This window comes from Schistocerca cancellata, chromosome 7 (assembly GCF_023864275.1).
Source record: "Schistocerca cancellata isolate TAMUIC-IGC-003103 chromosome 7, iqSchCanc2.1, whole genome shotgun sequence".
Lineage (NCBI taxonomy): Eukaryota > Metazoa > Arthropoda > Insecta > Orthoptera > Acrididae > Schistocerca > Schistocerca cancellata.
Window position 1 is genome coordinate 528,279,738 of NC_064632.1, and position 17,415 is coordinate 528,297,152.

Here is a 17,415-nt window from a genome sequence, read left to right on the forward strand (position 1 = left end):
TTGTTCAGCGTGACATGAGTGCACAACCTTTCACAAATAGCTGTAGATTTCAATGCTGGACCATCAACAACTGTCAGCGTATGAACCATTCAACGAAACATCATTGATATGCACTTTCGGAGCCGGAGGCCCACTCCTGTACTCTTGATGACTGCACGACACAAAGCTTTATGCCTCGCCTGGGCCCATGGACACCTACATCGGACTGTTGATGACTAGACACATGTTGCCTGTTCGGACGATTCTCGCTTCAAATAGTATCTAGCGGATGGACTTGTAAGGGTTTGGAGACAACCTCATGAATCCATGGATGCTGCATGTCTGCAGGGGACTGTCCAAATTGGTGGAGGGTCTGTAATGGTGTGGGACTTGTCCAGTTGGAGTGATATTGGTCTCCTGATTCGTCTGGATACGACTCTGACAGGTGACACGTACCTAAGCACCCTGTCTCATCACCTGCATCCATTCATTTCCAGTGTGGATTCCGTCGGACTTGGACAATTCCAGTAGGGCAATGCGACACCTCACACGAACAGAATTGCTATAGAGTGGCTCCAGGAACACTTTTCTGAGTTTATAAAATTCCGCTGGCCACCAAACACCCCAGACATGAATGTTATTGAGCATATCTGGGATGCCTTGCAACGTGCTGTTGTAAAGGTATTTCCACTCCCTCGTACTGTTACGGATTTGTGGCCAACCCTGCTAGATTCTTGGTGTCAATTCCTTCCAGCACTACTTCAGACATTAGTCGTGTTGCGGCACTTCTGGGTGCTCGCGTGTGCCCTACACAATATTAGGCGTGTGTATCGATTTCTTTGGCTGTTCATTGTATTTAACGTACTATTTTTTTGAGTTATATTTATTTGATTTGTTCAACCTATGCATACAAGATAACGCATTACTAATCTTGTTTCAGTGCCTCACACCAGTGTTCCTGACTTGTAGTAAGTACAAGCAGCTGTTTGAACCGGGTTTAGAGTGGGCTAGGGATTTTTCAGCTCACATTACAGCGAAAGACAGTACAAGTACACGAGTTTAACGTACATGTTCCCCATGCATCAAGTGAGCAAGCTGCTCAGCGACTACAAACATGGAAAGACAGCGGGTTTGTCCAACCAGTTTCTTCAAGCCAACTAGCATCACTCTTGGTCATTTTCAAGAAGGTTTCAGGTATCTTAAGTGCGTGTGTTTATTTTAAAGCAACAGTAAACCCACAAACTGTGGTGGATTATTTTCCTCTTCCATGTCCAGGGAAACTAATCGACATACTTCTCAAAGACTGATTTGCCTGAGGCATATTTACAGTTACCGCTGGCTCAGCAGTCCAAGCTATACTTTGTGATTAATATTCACCTAGGTTTGGCCCAGTTTCAAAGACTACCGTTTGGAAGTACTTCAGCTCTTGCTATTTTTCAACGGTTCCTGGAACCGTTCACAGCAAGAGACTGTTCTTGAATAAACTATATGGACGATATTACAGCCGAAGGTTGTATGCCTCCTAATGATTTAGCAAATGTAGAAGTTTTTTTCGCACTATTTCTGCAGCTAGTCCAAAGTGGAACAAAGGAAACTGCTCCTCCTTCCAGGAAGAACTGTACTACCGTAATTAATACACAGGGTATTCGTCCTACAACATCGCACTTGCCTGCAATTAAAGATACGGAGGCACCCCGTAACAGTAAGGAGTTTCAATCAGTCATGTTGAAGCTCACATATTACATTACATCTATTCATAACCCTGAGCAAATTGCTGCATCGCTAAACTGACTGCACCAGAAACATTTTCCTTTGGTGTGGTCCAAAGAATAAGAGAATACATTTCATCCATCGGTCGTGGGTGCATCTTCTTATGGTATTGGAGCAGTGTTCTTCCATAAAATTGGTTCTCCTAATAGACCTATTGCTTTTGCCTCGAAAACTTTTAACGAAGCCGACTGTAACAACAGTCAGCTTACAAAACAGGCAATCGCCGTTATATATTGTATTACGAAGATCCACCAGAATTTGTAGGGTCCAACGTTCTATTGGCTGATACATTAACAGTCACTCCTGCCAAAACTGTCCCGCGTCAGACAGAGCAAAAGCTGCAACTCTGGGCTCCGACATTGTCTAATCATGAGCATGATTTGTTGTTCAGTCCCATTGCCCAACATTCAAAAACTAACTTGTTGTCTCGGTTACCAGTCGGTAGCGACACAGCAATGGATATGTGTCAGGTTCGCGTTTTCAGCTAGATTCTCTGGATTTTGAACGTCTTCACAATTATCCTCTCGATTGCCGTCATGTTGCCTCAGCAGTTGTTTCTAACACAGTCTTCAGGTTGCTTTGCAATACATGTGTCATGGGTGGCCATTCGCTTTAAAGGAAAATCCCCCACCCAGCAGCGCGTCGCTATTTTTCGCGTCGTCACGCGTTACTAGTGACACCAGGTGTTCTGCTGTTGTGTACAGAGAACGACGACGCGCGTGTTGCGATTCCTCAGTCTTCAACGGGAAGGTTTGTCTTTATTGCATCATGGTCATTGGGGCATAGTTTGCACGAAGCAGCTTGCCAGGCGTCATTGTACTTGGCAAGCCGTGAATGCAGAGATTTAGCAAATGACATCTCATTACAAAGTTTGAGCGGAACATCAGTCAACTCCGACGCAACGCCGTTTTAAGTGAGGACGTACGTCCGGGACATGGCAACGCATTCGTATTGATTTCGTGTGCCCATTGTAGCACTCCGTCTTCAGGCCACGAGTGGCCTACCGGGACCATCCGACCGCCGTGTTATCCTCAGTGGAGGATGCGGATAGGAGGGGCGTGGGGTCAGCACACCGCTCTCCCGGTCGTTATGATGGTATTCTTGACCGAAGCCGCTACTATTCGGTCGAGTGGCCCCTCAATTGGCATCACGAGGCTGAGTGCACTCCGAAAAATGGCAACAGCGCATGGTGGCCTGGATGGTCACGCACCCAAGCGCCGGCCATGCCCGACAGCGCTTAACTTCTGTGATCTCACGGGAACCGGTGTATCCACTGCGGCAAGGCCGTCGTGTGTCCATTGTGGAACATCAAAATTTTTGTTTGTGGTACACGCTTACAATAAATTTAGTGTTTCTGAGGTCGTTGCCTCGGACAATGGGCCACATTTCACCCCAGCTGATTTCCAATAGTGTTGCGCCGTCAATGGCATACAACATGTGACAACTGGGCCTTTTCAGCTTCAGTCTAACTGTGAAGCTGAACGCCTTGTTCGTTCGTTGAAAAGTCACATGGAGAAGTTACGTTTCTCCTACACGCGGGGACAAGCTTTAAAATTATTTTCTGTCCTCCAGCCACTTCTTGCCACGTGGCGGGAAGTCGCTGGCAGAATTCTTAAACGTTCGTGGACGCCATACCTGTTGCATCTTCTGTGGCCACCGCGGGAACACTTCGTTCCGCCAGGCCAGACAAAGTTTCAGCGGCAAGATAATGTCTTCTACAAAGTTTTTGGAAGAAAAAACAGCGTTAGGAGTGTGGAACCGTTACGAAATCCATTGGACCTGCTTCTTACATCCAAGGTTCTACTGTGCCGCAACGGCTCCACCAAAACCAGTTGCGGTGCGCTTCTGAGTATGTCAGTGGTTGTGCTCCAGAGCGTTTATTCACAGACCCAGCACACCGCTGAGGTCGATACCAGCCGTCGCTTCCTTCTCTGCGTTGGTCGTGGCCAGGGCCATCCACGATGGTAACCATGGAGGAAAACATCCCGCCGCCGACGACGACTGCCGATTTTGGCGCCCGTCACACAGCCTCAACCAATGTCTGTGGATATGCTGCGCCTTACAGGTCACCACGCCACCCTAGAAGTTCACTTCGTTGTTCAGGTGACCACAAAGTCTGCGTCCCTTGATGTAGGCATTCAGCCTGTGACTGGTTTTTCGGCTGGTGTTCCAACTCACTCGCAGTTTAGATACCAGGATGCGTCTCCTCATCTGCGTCCACATTTAATGCGATCCTGTTCCCCATATCGTCGTCACATGCACACACCCTGCACAATGATGATGTAGACAACAGGGGGGGGGGGGGTGTTGTCCAAAGAGTGGGAAGCCAAAGCAGGGTTGCCGGCACTCTGCACCGAAGCCACAGAACACAGAAGAGTATAGACGCTACATTCCGCACCGACGAAAGAAAACTCCCGCGTAGCCTCGCTCACCTCAGTTCGCTTAACAAACTAAAGTTTCACGTGTTACAGCTCCTCAATCTCCTCTCTGAGCAAACCAAAGAACACATCGTTCTGCCGGCGCGTGCATTTTTGTACAGCACGACAGGTTATACCAAACTCGTTTACTCCATCTACTTCGGCATCCAGTCGCTTTAATAGGGGTTCCATTGCAATGACGTAATAACGTCATTTATAGAGGACACCCTTGTGAGTCTCTGCTCTTTTGATGTCAATACATTTGGTGAAGTACACGTTGATGGTACTTTGGTTTTTATTTTTTTCACTGTGTGATTTAGTACTTGGGCATAATCGCCGTTATAGCCGAAATGTGTCAAACGTCATGAATGCAAATTCGTGGTTCACCATATCACACGCATTCAGAAAGTCAGTGAACGATACACAACATTTCTGCAGATGATAATATGGTCCTAACTGCTATTTTGTCCCTGTATTCGCACACAGCCTTGAAAACGCTGCATCCAAGAATAACTGCCTAATGCCGGCAATTACGTTTTACAGCACTAGTCGCAACTTCGTTTTCGTTAGAGCACGAGTATTCTATAGTCAGTGTTCATTAGGTAAGTAGGTCTCATTTTATTTATCACTTTTAAACATCTATACCTCTTTTTTGGTGAAAGGAGTAGTACTGTGACGAAATCTTTGAACTCTTTTGGGACGTTTTCCCCGTTTGTGACTTCTTTCATAGCCTCGGTTAATGTTTCTTCTATTATAGGTTTAGTAAAACTGTTGTCAATATGCCAGGTCCCGGAAACTTCTTGGGTGGTGATTCGTTATTTATATCCGAAACAGCACTGTCTGAAATTTCTCTTTAGAGGTTCCTATTGTCAACTTCGCTTAATAAATTCTCTAATTCAGTGCCATGTATTAGGCTTGGCGTGTAAAGCGAATCCTACTGCTTCACGAGTTAGAAATAGTTGTAGAATCCGTACGCTTCACCTGATGTCTTTCTCTTAAGTCAAAATGCTGTTATCTCTCGCATGCAAGTTCTCGATGAAATGTCGGTGTCTTTTGTCTTCCAAGTTCTGTGAGGAAGTTCACTGATGCGTTTTCTTCTTCGATAACTGTTTTAAATATATACCATTATTTCAAAAATTTTAATTACCTTCTTTTGAAATTTATCTATTGTGCCTTCAAATGGTTCAAATGGCTCTGAGCACTATGGGACTTAACTTCTGTGGTCATCAGTCCCCTAGAACTTAGAACTACTTAAACCTAACTAACCTAAGGACATCACACACATCCATGCCCGAGGCAGGATTCGAACCTGCGACCGCAGCAGTCGCGCGGTTCCGGACTGAGCGCCTTAACCGCGAGACCACCGCGGCCGGCTATTGTGCCTTCATCTTCTTTATGTTTATTTGTAACGTCCTCATACATAGGCGTGTTCCACAGTTCTCGTAAACCAGGACAGTTGAGTTCAGTTTGGTCTTTTGGCCATCCTGGGGTTGTCTATCCTGCAGGCAATCAACGTAGGTAGTTACCCTTACCATGCACACATTCCTCCATTGTACATTCGAAGCCCAACAGCAGCTCGACTCTAAGGTTTGCTGTGTTTATAAAGTGTTACGAGCGAGTAAAATACTTCTGAATTTGCACAAAGAACGGTCTCAATATATTGTTTTTCTTTGGCTGTGAAAATTTCACACTCCATCTAATATGTATTTTTTTGAATAGGGTCCACCTTTAGCAAAACACAATTTTGTTTTTTAACCCAAACATGTTTCACTGCATTTGCAGCATCTTCAGTGGGCTTTTACTTTATGGCTACTAAGGATAAAGAATGCTCTTTGCTGTTTGTATACATGTAACTAATAGTTTTTAAATCGTAATTACAGATATCTTAAAAACCACATAAAATTATGAATTCATAGCTTTTTACAACATGCTGTGGTTTTTCTGATATGTTGTGTTTCTACACTGACTATTTTGTTCCACAATTTGTCATCTGCAACCATTTACACGTTAAAGTACATAAATTGTTTAAGCCAAAATTACGATTTGAAAATTGTTATTTCCATGCCTGAAATTAATTAATTCTCAATCTCTCTCTCTCTCTCTCTCTCTCTCTCTCTCTCTCTGTGTGTATGTGTGTGTGTGTGTGTGTGTGTGTGTGTGTGTGTGTGGTGTATTTACATTATGTTTCACTTATGTTTTTTTGCCTCATCTTGATCACTGTCAAACACTATACACTGAGTTGCCACTGTCACTGTTTCACTGTTAACCAGCTGTAAAAACAAACATGGTGGGCAGTGTAACAGTTGAAGGTGTAAAAACAAGATGGCTGACAGTGTAACAGTTGAACTTTCAGAGGTGTCTGTTAATTTTGTGGGGGGGGGAGGGGGTGAAAGGAGAGAGAGAGAGAGAGGGAGAGAGAGAGGCAGTACATTTTAGGATTTCTTTTTTGTGTGTGTGTAGAGCTGTGTATTCATTTATCACTTGTTTTCCTTCCACTATAGCTTTTTGTATCTGATAATTTTCTTCAATTACCATTTTTGGTGGGGGGCTGTTTCTGCATTTGAGAATTTTCAAATCAGTATTGATGTTTTTTGGGTTATGTTTGTTGTCTGTGAGGTTTTCATCAAACTTGCAATGTAAGCTGTTACTTTTTAATGCTCTTCTGTGTTCTGTCTATCTGGTATTAATGTTTCTGCTTGTCTGCCCTATATAAACTGATTTGCAGGCCTAACATGTTAGTTGGTAAATACCAGACCAAAAAAAGCTACTGTCAGTCTCTCTCTCTCTCTCTCTCTCCCTTTTAACACACCACACACACACACACACACACACACACACACACACGCAAACACCCACAAACATAGAATTAATTTCAGACATAGAAATAATTTTCAGATCAAATTTTTGGCTTAAACAATTTATGTACTTTAAGGTGTAAGTGGTAGCAGATGACAAACTGTGGAACAAAACAGTCACTGTAGAAACACAACACATCCGAAAAACCACAACACGTGGTAAAAAGGTGTGAATCCTAATTTTATGTGTTTTTTCAAATAACTGTAATTACGATTTAAAAACTAATGGTTACATGATTACAAACAGTAAATAACATTCTTTGTCTTTAACTGCCATCAAGTAAAAGCCCACTGAATATGCTGCAACTGCAATGCAACATGTTTGGGTTAATAAACTAAATTGTGTTTGGCTAAAGGCGGATCCTATCCAAAAAAAAAAAAAAACATATTGTTAAAGTAAACACGGAAAAAGGAGCTTCAACCCTAAGATGATTATTCCATCTAATATTTAAAATCTTGATTGTCCTGAGAGATTGTTGCTTCTCTTCGATCATGCTGACTCTATTATGTTAATTTTGATGTTACATATATTCTATCGATTTTCCTTTGCCATCTGCTGGAGAATTACACCTATTTAACAGTCATCTTACAGTAGTCAGATATTCCCGTTTCATATTTCTTATTAGTGTCTCAAGCGATTTAGAAAAATTAAATGTGGGACGTTGTTCCTACTTACGACTCAACTCTAGTCACTTTCGAAAGATTTTCTTTCATTAAATATGGAACATAACTTAGAATCCGCTTTTCACTTTCTTCACTAGCGTTATTTCTCTACCTTCTCGGTTGTAGTGGCAGGCATATGTATAATTAATTCGTCCATTTCCTGCTCGCCGTTTACTTTGGGTCGCCTTTATTCATTTCAGCCACCTCCTGCTAACTGGAAATTTCCACTTGTGCAGTCCGTGCACGCACAGCAGCTACATATGATAATTTCAGACTGACAGCCTGCACTGGAGTGGGACCTTGCCAGTAGTAAGCTGAGATTCTCGCCTTCTGCTTCACTCTACGATGACGTGGCCATGGCATATACCGACAACGTTGCCACCCGTTCTTTACACTAATACATTCCGCGTTGTTTCGGCCAATTTCTTTATACTTCATGGGAGGGATATAGTACGTGAAAGTACTTTATTTCACACAGTTCATTTCTCTTTAGGATTCATTTCTCTTTAGGATTCATTTTTTGTAAATCATTGAAAGACCACAAACGTTATAGTAATTTTGTATATAACGGATCGGCTGAGCAGCTGGACCATGAACACAGCACACATTTTGGCAGCAGCCTGACATCAAATGTCAATATCATCAATTTCAATGTTTTCTGTCAGTGTTTCAGTTGACCAGGAGACAGAGCCTATTAATTTCATATTCTTTGCAACTAGTAAGTGCCGCATATGGGTGTGATAGATTGTGTAGAATTAGTACATATCTCTCTGTGGTTTATTTACTAGCACTTCACGAAAAGATAGCCAGTGACCTTGTAATCTGCCCCCTTCTTCCTGTTCCGTCCATTGCCAACATTATTCTTTTATGAAGATTTGAGAGGAGGGAAGATTACAATACACTTTCTAGTTTACTTAGCTTTTCATGTAGAGTTGGCTCCATTTCTTCTTGTCTACGTGTCCGACTCATGAAGCTGAAAATGTCACATTTTAGGTCCTCACGGTTGGATTGAAGTAAACAAATTTGAAGATGGTCGTTGTAGGATTTTTGTTTTTACGTTAATATATTTTCTCACATTTTAATATATCATACAGTGTTTTGATTTTTAACGATAACGAAGTCGAAATTACACTGTTCGCACAAAATACAAGAATATGTCCGATCACATCAGACGTGTGCTTTCGTCACTCACTCAGCAGAATATGCATATTCAAAAGGGTTTACAATTTTTCTTAAGAAATGAATTTCTACTAGTTTCTGTTAAATTATTACGTTCGATTATATAGTAACCAGTACAGTATCGCTCAATTAATAATAGAAGTTTTAAGTGTGCCAATAGTTCGTAATTTCAAATGTTTTTTAAAAAAATAATTTTATTTGTACGTTCATAACTAGTGCTTATCGATTGTATCACCGAGACTAAAACATTTTATAAAGTAATTCATTTTTCATAAATTTTAGCTTGAAATATAATGTGCTGTATATAAAATTAAATGCAAGTTTTTAGGAAAGTGACAGAAAATACTGATCTGTCGAAAATTTGAAAAATAATACTAATATCGACAACTACTGTTTAGGAAAAGTAATGCTAGAGGAGGATCTCCCGTTGAAACCTGAAAAGTACTGCTCGTAACATATCGGTATTGGTCATAAACTTCGTCTCCTTACGAGACGGCAGCTGTCAACATTAATGATTTTACAGTTGTGGCACCATTGAAGAATGACAAAGCCTTGTGTTGCGTGTTTCAATTTGTCCGTTGTGAGACAGATTGAGTGCTATGAAGCTCGATTTTTCGCTCTTATAGCTTCAGGTAGCAGTGAATTAGGTAAAGGCAACTGCGGTAAACTGAATACTCCCTGTACACTTATAATGATGCGGCTGAAGTAGACAGTGAACATACTAATAACGAAGAAAAATGCGCTAAGAAAGATAACACGAGTACAAAAGAGAAAACTATTGTATAAGTATAAAATTCAATGAGAAATCGAACATGCTATCGGGCAAGGTGGCGCAGTGGCAAGCACACAAGAGTCGCATTTGAGAGGAGAGGGGTCAAACCCGCTTCCCGTCATCCAGATTAAGGTTTTCTGTGGTTTCCCTAAATCGCTCCAGACAAACGCCGGAATGGTTCCTTGAAAAGGCACGACCGAATTTCTTCCCCATCCTTGACACAATCTGAGCCTGTGCTCCGCCTCTTAAGACCTCGATGATGACGGGACGTTAAACCAAACCTTCCTTGCTTTTCCGAACATGCTTTTTTGTTAAATAATGCTAAACGAAACTAATATAATGGAAAATGCAAATTATATGGAATTACATTTACAGTACTGCTGCTGGAATAGGGCAGGTGAATGGAATAAATTCTTTCGTTTTTGAATATGATGTGTACATGGATGTGTACGTTTCATTATGATTATTATAAGAGTCGAGGGACATGAAAGGGAAGCAGTAGTTGGGAAGGGAGTAAGACAGGGTTGTAGCCTCTCCCCGATGTTATTCAATCTGTATATTGAGCAAGCACTAAAGGAAACAAAAGAAAAATTCGGAGTAGGTATGAAAGTCCATGGAGAAGAAATAAAAACTTTGAGGTTCGCCGATGACGTTGTAATTCTGTCAGAGACAGCAAGGGACTTGGAAGAGCAGTTGAACGGAATGGATGGTGTCTTGAAGGGAGGGTATAAGATGAACATCAACAAAAGCAAAACGAGGATAATGGAATGTAGTCGAATTAAGTCGGGTGATGTTGAGGGTATTAGATTAGGAAATGAGACACTTAAAGCAGAAAGGAGTTTTGCTATTTGGGGAGCAAAATAACTGATGATGGTCGAAGTAGAGAGGATATAAAATGTAGACTGGCAATGGCAAGGAAAGCGTTTCTGAAGAAGAGAAATTTGTTAACATCGAGTATAGATTTAAGTGTCAGGAAGTAATTTCTGAAAGTATTTGTATGGAGTGTAGCCATGTATGGAAGTGAAACATGGACGGTAAATAGTTTGGACAAGAAGAGAATAGAAGCTTTCGAAATGTGGTGCTACAGAAGAATGCTGAAGATTAGATGGGTGGATCACATAACTAATGAGGAAGTATTGAATAGGATTGGGGAGAAGAGAAGTTTGTGGCACAACTTGACCAGAAGAAGGGATCGGTTGGTTGGACATGTTCTGAGGCATCAAGGGATCACCAATTTAGTATTGGAGGGCAGCGTGGAGGGTAAAAATCGTAGGGGGAGACCAAGAGATGAATACACTAAGCAGATTCAGAAGGATGTAGGTTGCAGTAGGTACTGGGAGATGAAGAAGCTTGCACAGGATAGAGTAGCATGGAGAGCTGCATCAAAAAAGTCTCAGGACTGAACACCACAACAACAACATGGTTGTTGGCTTGATTGGTAGTTGGAGACAGACGAGGTGAAATGTTTATTCTTATTACTTTCAGATTAAGCAACACCTGGAAACAAAACATCATAAATCTAAATCAGAAATAAAAAGAATTATGTGGACTGCTTGAGAAATTCCTGAACTCTACCTCTGCTTCCACATCTAGAAGTTCATCTTTCAGTAATAAAGAAACTGTTACTGTAGTTGAACTAGCCTTAACACCGCAGAACATTCTTCAACAGTATGGACTCAATTGTAGGACAGGATAATATTATTTATGTTAATTCAAATAAAGCGCCAAGTGAATCTGGCTGGAACGAAAACGGAATCTCTAGTTACAGAGATGTAGGGGCCATATACTCTTCAAAGTCTAAAGACGGGTAATTTATTTTATCACTGACAAAAGTATGGAAATATAAAAGTGTTTCCATTAGTGGTACAAAGGTGTACAGTCAGAAACGGCTTTCGGAATAAGTTAATAAATTTTTATCAAATTAATGAAAAGCCAGCTGACAGAATGTTTCGAGCATTTCGAAATTCCATGCAAGAATATAAAATATCTTTTCATAATGTAACTGGGCTAAGTGCTGTCACAACAAAAATGCTAGTTTTCGAGTTATCTGTTCTTTATTTACAATTATTTGATTAACTTAGCGCATCACTGCATCACACATGCCATGAGTCTGTTTCATTTTATACAAAGAATGTAATTTTGAAAAACTATGCTAATTTTTCTCAGTCTGTCGTAAAAAGACAAGCATTGAAACAGAAATTGCAGTACGAGTGGATGGAGACTTCATGAAGTGATACACTATGTGGGTACAAGATGGCTCTCTCTTTTGCCCTGCATGTATACGTTATTAGAAAACTGGAAAGATGTTAGAGGTTATTTTATATAAGCTTAGGACAGTTGTCCAACGGTTTTGAAAAACTTATTGATGCTTAATACTGACAATGACTTGACTGAAATTTGCTTGCATCCCTGTGGCCACGTTTAAATTTCTTTAAGGCACCTGCTTAAAAATTTTTGATGTATGAAGTATCATGCACAATCCTAAAAGCAGACTAAGAAAAGAAAACAAGAATTGTTCTTTGGATAAGGAACAAAGAAAATTAAAATACTGTCCTCACCTGAACTGACAAGAAAAATTCACTGAAATTTTTTATCGATTGTCTTCAAAGTTTCAGAAATCCTATATAAATGGTATGATTTTAGTGACAAACTGATTTTTCACACTAACCAATATCAATTTAAAAATTATATTTGAATTTGAACATAGCTGAAAATATAAAACCGCAATAGCTCAGTTTAAACATAGGTGATCTTTATGGGGAAATGGTATTATTAAACAAATTTATGATCAAATATATACTTCTGAAGGTACTGTAGAGTTATATACTGCACAAAAATATCAACAAGTACTTAATAAGACAAATGAAGTTCTTAAAAATTCGAACAAATTAGTTTTAATGTCTATTGGAAATTCACGGAGATAACATTTTTGTAGCGAATATTAAGTGGGAGAACAAAAGTAATAAAGCTTGCCTGAGCTTAATAAGAAATTAATTATTTAGTTATCTTACCTTAAATACAGAACGCAACGTTGCTGTGAGAATTTTTAGCAGTGACTGTTATTTCTCAAATATTGTCAAAATCAAGCCTTCACAAACCAATGTACCTTGTTTGCTCAAAAAAAGACGCCAACCCTAGTTACAGATCGGACGTTTGGGTGGCTGGCCGGCCATAATAAATGACTAGAGCACGAAACCCGGTACGTACTGAAGAAGGAGTGTGCATCTGTGCTTGTGTCTTGACTTGACAAACACCATTCAGAACTGGAACTTACGAGCCTCATCTCTCTGCAACGTTAGAAATTATCATACTGTATTTTTTAAGAGCAGAATTTAATTTTCTGACAGGAATTTCAAATGGAAGTTCAAAAACGCATGGTACTCTGACATGGAGTCTGGCTTGTGTTATAATTATATCACTGATGGTCCCACCAAAATGAGTGAATTTAATGATGCTACAAGATTTATTTACAGTCACGCAACATCAATCATGAGTTTTCAGTTAGATATAGGCAGCATTTTCGCCAAACGACAAATGAACACCAACAATATCGTATTCAATTTTCTAAACTTTCTTAAGTAACCAAGTTTTGAATTAAATAATTTTATTACCTTTGAATACATTGTGGGCGTATACAGTGATCAATCTTATCACAAATACTTACTATCAAAAACAGTCTTGATCACAAATTATTTATTGCGGTGACCGGTTTCGACCACAACTGTGGTCAACTTCAGACCAATGAGTAGGAACCTCCTTCTGGTGGTAAACCTCCAGAAGGAGGTTCTTACTCATTGGTCTCGAGATGACCACAGTTGTGGTCGAAACTGGTCACTGGAATAAATAATTTGTGACCAAAACTGTTTTTGATAGTAAATATCTATAACTTTAGGTCGGATACAGTTTCGATCAAAGCAAAATTTTACATCTTGTCTTCTCTGGCTGGTAACTGAACCCATTTTGTTTGCTACATGTGCAACACTGCACCGCTATTAACAACAGGCAGCTACTTAGGCAGCAGCAGGACAGTCGAAGCTGTCGCAATCGTCCATCGCTGCTACAACACTTTTGTCACGCATGGTGGCCGATCTGCGCCTTTCTTCTCGCCGACATCACACTGAAAAGTAGAAGTGGTGATGCTGTGTAAGCCATTAACCTTATCCATCTGTTTTATTAGAGCCTCCAAATGAGGACAAAGTCGCAGTGGAAAGCGATCCTGTACTTCGTGGGAATTAAATACAGTGTCGGAAATAAAGATCTATGGCACACATTTTATGAAATTTTAGTTGCATTCTTCGTGTTTGCTATGGAGAAGACAGTAGTGAGGCTACCTAGTAAGTCTTTATAGGTAAGAGAACATGATACAGGTAAGATTAGAGAGTCTGATACACGAAAAATAAAATTAGGTGTGAACGTGACAAAAGAGATGGACTATACGTGTTAGGAATTGCGTATGACTGCACTGCAACGGAAAAAGTGGGCTGAAGTGTTCATCTGGGACGGGAAAGATAGTATAGGTCACATTGAATGGAATAGGTAGATCTATGGAGAGATTTCCTGGCGTTGGGGAGGAAAGCGTTTTAAATTACTCCAGGGATATACTGGGAAATACACTCCTGGAAATGGAAAAAAGAACACATTGACACCGGTGTGTCAGACCCACCATACTTGCTCCGGACACTGCGAGAAGGCTATACAAGCAATGATCACACGCACGGCACAGCGGACACACCAGGAACCGCGGTGTTGGCCGTCGAATGGCGCTAGCTGCGCAGCATTTTTGGACCACCGGCGTCAGTGTCAGCCAGTTTGCCGTGGCATACGGAGCTCCATCGCAGTCTTTAACACTGGTAGCATGCCGCGACAGCGTGGACGTGAACCGTATGTGCAGTTGACGGACTTTGAGCGAGGGCGTATAGTGGGCATGCGGGAGGCCGGGTGGACGTACCGCCGAATTGCTCAACACGTGGGGCGTGAGGTCTCCACAGTACATCGATGTTGTCGCCAGTGGTCGGTGGAAGGTGCACGTGCCCGTCGACCTGGGACCGGACCGCAGCGACGCACGGATGCACGCTAAGACCGTAGGATCCTACGCAGTGCCGTAGGGGACCGCACCGCCACTACCCAGGAAATTAGGGACACTGTTGCTCCTGGGGTATCGGCGAGGACCATTCGCAACCGTCTCCATGAAGCTGGACTACGGTCCCGCACACCGTTAGGCCGTCTTCCGCTCACGCCCCAACATCGTGCAGCCCGCCTCCAGTGGTGTCGCGACAGGCGTGAATGGAGGGACGAATGGAGACGTGTCGTCTTCAGCGATGAGAGTCGCTTCTGCCTTGGTGCCAATGATGGTCGTATGCGTGTTTGGCGCCGTGCAGGTGAGCGCCACAATCAGGACTGCATACGACCGAGGCACACAGGGCCAACACCCGGCATCATGGTGTGGGGAGCGATCTCCTACACTGGCCGTACACCACTGTTGATCGTCGAGGGGACACTGAATAGTGCACGGTACATCCAAACCGTCATCGAACCCATCGTTCTACCATTCCTAGACCGGCAAGGGAACTTGCTGTTCCAACAGGACAATGCACGTCCGCATGTATCCCGTGCCACCCAACGTGCTCTAGAAGGTGTAAGTCAACTACCCTGGCCAGCAAGATCTCCGGATCTGTCCCCCATTGAGCATGTTTGGGACTGGATGAAGCGTCGTCTCACGCGGTCTGCATGTCCAGCACGAACGCTGGTCCAACTGAGGCGCCAGGTGGAAATGGCATGGCAAGCCGTTCCACAGGACTACATCCAGCATCTCTACGATCGTCTCCATGGGAGAATGGCAGCCTGCATTGTTGCGAAAGGTGGATATACACTGTACTAGTGCCGACATTGTGCATGCTCTGTTGCCTGTGTCTATGTGCCTGTGGTTCTGTCAGTGTGATCATGTGATGTATCTGACCCCAGGAATGTGTCAATAAAGTTTCCCCTTCCTGGGACAATGAATTCACGGTGTTCTTATTTCAATTTCCAGGAGTGTATATTACACATTAAGCAACGCATTCCACTTTCCATTCGCCTCCTATACTACAAAGTATAGGAGGCGAATGGAAAGTGGAATGCGTTGCTTAATATGTAATATATGATTTGGTTCCGAAATATGAAGGACGTAATTGTGCACTGCATCTCAAATTTTTAAAAATATAGGACCGCTCGTGGTGTTCTTGAAGGAGTGGAAACTTCGACAATCAGTACAGTTCGCAGATGGAAGACATCATGTGCACTTTTCTTTGCGTTTTCTGCTGACGCTATCAAGCATTACGCTGCCTTATAAGGCTAGGTCTACGCAACTTTTCAACAAACACCTTCTAATCATCTCCATGTATATACAAACTGTGCATCTATTTTAAAAAATTATGAAAATTACTGCACTTCTCATAAGAATCTTTTCACATAAGTAAGTTTCTGCGTTTCATTCGCAGAACTCTTTTAAATTTTCACCATATTGTAAGGACATGAGTCCACCACGTAACATTTTTCCGCAGCTCTGTTCTCGACGCAGCGGAAGTCGTTGGCATAGGGCAGTGCAGTGGCGCTTTGCCCAGAGGTAACTGCATCGAATCCTGTTGATGTAACAAACTTTTACCTCCAGCTCACAGTCGACAATTGGAGGAGATGTGTCGGCCTGCTGTTACTGATGTCGAGGGTATATAAATTCAGGCTTGAATTTCAAAAATCCCCTGCATTGTCTCACGTACTGTGGCACTTTGTTGTTGTGAAACAATTCTACTGAATTGTCCGAGTGTTTTTTCAGTCTAAGATCGATAGCAATATGTTTGTTTCGGATGCGAATCTCTTCTGAAGTAAAACTCAAAATTTTACGTAGTGAATGTAAATGTCGTGTGACTAGGCCTTCACGTCTGGTAGACCGTTCCCCGGCTGCAAGTCTTTCGATTTGACGACATTTCGGTGACTTGCGCGTCGCTGGGGATGAAACGATGATCAGTACAAAACAACACCCAGTCCCTGAGCGGAGAAAATCTCCAACCCAGCCAGAAATCGAACCCGGGCCCTTAGTATTGGCATTCACTCGCGCTGTTTGTTTCGGATGCGAATCTCTTCTGAAGTAAAACTCAAAATTTTACGTAGTGAATGTAAATGTCGTGTGACTAGGCCTTCACGTCTGGTAGACCGTTCCCCGGCTGCAAGTCTTTCGATTTGACGACATTTCGGTGACTTGCGCGGCGATGGGGATGAAACGATGATCAGTACAAAACAACACCCAGTCCCTGAGCGGAGAAAATCTTCAACCCAGCCAGAAATCGAACCCGGGCCCTTAGTATTGGCATTCACTCGCGCTGACCACTCAACTACCGGAGGTGGACGTTTTACATAGTAAAAGCTAGTTCTTATGTAACATAAAGGACACATTCCGTCACTCCATCACTACATAAAATTCTCGGAACTATCTGAACTCTTCAATATGCTTTATCTGTCTTTTTTCTTTCTTTAATCAAGTAATTCAAGTTCTCGTATTTGCTTTCTCTTGAGAAATTATTCTCAAGTTTACGATATGTATTGGAGCTCAGAGCGACCCTTTATTCAAATTCATATAATAGGTCTTGAGGTGGATAGCTGTCATGAAATAACGTCGCGCAGCTTATCTTAGTTTTGATATTTTTTAGAAACACCTTTTGAAGCAATTGAAGGACTTCGGTCGAACAACGAAGTCCAAATGCCTCGATTCTGGTAACCACCTGCATTTAAAAGACTGTACTTAAATTAC